The sequence below is a fragment of the Lissotriton vulgaris genome, chromosome 3_1, assembly GCF_964263255.1.
Source record: "Lissotriton vulgaris chromosome 3_1, aLisVul1.2, whole genome shotgun sequence".
NCBI classification, from domain to species: domain Eukaryota; kingdom Metazoa; phylum Chordata; class Amphibia; order Caudata; family Salamandridae; genus Lissotriton; species Lissotriton vulgaris.
The window spans coordinates 33094901-33097932 of NC_141689.1; the positions used below are offsets into that span (position 1 = coordinate 33094901).

Genomic DNA, 3032 nt, shown 5'->3' on the forward strand with positions numbered 1-3032 from the left:
AAATGCACATTCATAACTGAGCTAATCAAACACTGATGTGACTTTCACTGAGCATGCGCTAGACGCACAAAGGACTATTTATAGCTTGTTGCTGGGCAGACTTCAAGGGTGACTAGCGGAGAGGTAGGACTTCGCACATGACGGGCACATGACAATATGTAGCAGACAAAATGGAGGACAGAAAATAAGATGGAGTCTGGCCGTATCAAGAGTTTGAGCGGGAAAACGCACAAATAAATCACAATATCATGTCTTTAGCTAATGCTTAACATTATCGCTGTTTTATTTACAAAAGACATCCCTTTCAGCATTAGCTGAAGACATTCGGTTTCCTAGGATAATCTAGATACACATCGTTAATATCGATGCTCATCATTTCAGCTACCTCTCTAGTTATACTTTTCTGGTGGACAGCCTCAGCAACAGCTCTTTTATTAGGTACACAAAATGAAACACACAGAGAAAATATCATTGGACTGCATTGAATGCATACACAACATGTAAAAATAATCGCAATAATTATACAGAGACCAGTGAGAGCTTTCCAGCCCCATGTGGAGATCAGAGTCCAGAACTAACTGGAAAACGTCCAAGTTCCATTTTCAACATGTATATCAGCTGCGATCTTATGTAATTTATTGATGGCTTTGTACATAGAAGGAGTATGATCAGGGATAAACACGCCACAGCTACTTCCAATAATTCTACAAGCACCGCCTCTATCTGCTGACATCACGTCCAGAACCATTCGGTTCTGTAACGCAACAATTCTAGTAATTTGTAGCTCTTCGGTGAGATTGCCTAGAGCTGCAGCAGTTTGATTAGTTACGGCTTCTACTACTCTCGTTAATCGCCGTATCTTTCTACTATTCAGAGCAGCTCCAACAAAGAAAAACAATCCTAAATTGAAATCTATGTTTTGTTGCAAACTAGTGTCTGTTTGGTCTACATCATCAATAGACAAAGTCTGTTTGTATCTGTTTACAGTCACATTATTCAATAATTTCAAATCTTTATGATACGATGCAGGTGCCAAGAATACAGGTGGTAGTAAAAACGCTACATAACATACTCCAGACCATCCAGCTGGTAATCGGTAATAACCTCTATTTCCACATACAAAGTAAGTATTATGAGAGGCAAGAAATGTGCTATTAGTCAGACCATCAATATTCAACACAATAATACAATCACTAACACCTACAGGGATATGACCTACACTCTGTACACATAAATCTGCTTGTGCTTGGGCCACTGAAATCACAAATTTTTCACTGCCAACAATGTCTCTAGTGTTCGTAAAAATATAATGCGTTGATTCATTGTCCGGTCGGTATTCTTCCCACTGCCATATAGTTCCGTTGGCTTGTGGATAGCCTTCTTTATCCTGATGGCATTCTTTAGTCAGTCTGAAAAGCAATCTGCCCACTGTAGGCTTTCTCGTGGCAAAAAGCAAAGTGTACCATGCTCGACAAGAGCCATTATGAGAGAAAGGGAGAGGTATGAATGGTGTTCCCCCCTTCTTCTGATGTGCTGGCATCATCCCACATATCCAACAGTTTGTGGCATTAGTAGCTACGTGGGTATGGTGTAGCATCTGAATGAAAGTGTTATTCAAATACGACTGTCGATGCTTCAACTCTTGATATGGGAGTGTATAAAAGAAATGCTCATCTGGTGCTGGAGTGGAAACAACATACAGCTCACGGGCAGGAATTTCATCCTTGACAAACCACGTGATTGTAGCAACAACTGCTACAGCAGCAATGAACCCTAGAGCACAAAAAATCTTCTTCTTATCCATTCGAACAAATGTACAAACAGTATCTTCCTGAAACTTTAAGTGTTGTCAGAACTCTTCCCCCTAGGCAGCCGTTGATTTCTTCACCAGCGGGCCAAGACTGGGCTCTAGACACTAATGCAGGGCTGATCCCCCCCCCTTGCCTCATCGGCTCTCAGTTTCACTGACCTATTTTCCTTGGTCGCAGATTATATCTTCTCGCTCCAGGGACTGTCGGGTCCGGGAAGTACTCCTCAGATTCGTCAGGTACCACAGCACGGCCTTTCTCCGCAGTCAGGATTTCTCGATGGTCGGTCAATACAGCAGGCTCCACCAGTCCGGGTTGCACCTTCCGGCAATGTACGTAATGGATCCAGTTCTTCCGGTTGGTGACTCGGACAGCTGTTCTTGTGGCAAGGAGAGCCTGCTCCGGACCACACCACCTCGGCTCCAGACTGCTCGACCTCTCGAATGACTTTATAATGACGAAATCGCTGGGCCGGAGATTATGGCCTGCCCCTGTGGACCGGTCAGGGAGTGCTTCTCGAACCTGTTGATGAATGGAAACCAAACTATCAGTTAATTGTGCCAAATAGTCATTCATCAGAACACAAGGTACATCATACACTGAGCTTGGCTTGGGCACTCCCCATATATTCATGGGACGTCCGAATACAATCTCGTAGGGCGTAAGGCCCGTCCGAGAGTGCGGTACTGATCTGATAGACAATAATGCCAAAGGCAAGGCATCTGGCCAAGTCAAAGAAGTAGAAGCCTGTATCTTTGCAATTTTAAGCTTTAGAGTACCATTGTACTTTTCCACCTATCCTGCTGATTGCGGGTGGAACACTGCATGAAATTTCTGTTTTATTCCCAATCCTTTCAGGACATACTTAACAACGTCCGCTATAAAATGAGGCCCGTTGTCACTCCACAACAATCTACAAACACCATATTGAGGAAAGAATTCCTTCAATAACACCTTTGCCTTAGTTATTGCAGTATTGTCCTTCGTAGGGTATGCTTCAATCCATTTACTGAATGCACAAACCACAACTAAGACGTATTTCAGATTATTGCAGCGTTCCAGCTGAATATAATCCATTTGCAATACTTCAAAAGGCGCAGTAGGTGTTGCAAATCCTCCTGCTGGAGTTTGTGTCCCTTTTCCTGGATTGTACTTAAGGCAAATCATGCAGGTCTGTACTACTCTTTTAGCCGTGCTAGCAATCTCTGGATGCTCCCAAACTTG

The 3032-nt window shown here is 43.3% G+C and overlaps 1 pseudogene; it reads right to left on the reverse strand.

Annotated features, from left to right (window-relative positions):
- Nucleotides 1–310: 310 nt before the first annotated feature.
- LOC147725875 (uncharacterized) lies at nucleotides 311–1804 on the reverse strand (annotated as a pseudogene).
- Nucleotides 1805–3032: the final 1228 nt, after the last annotated feature.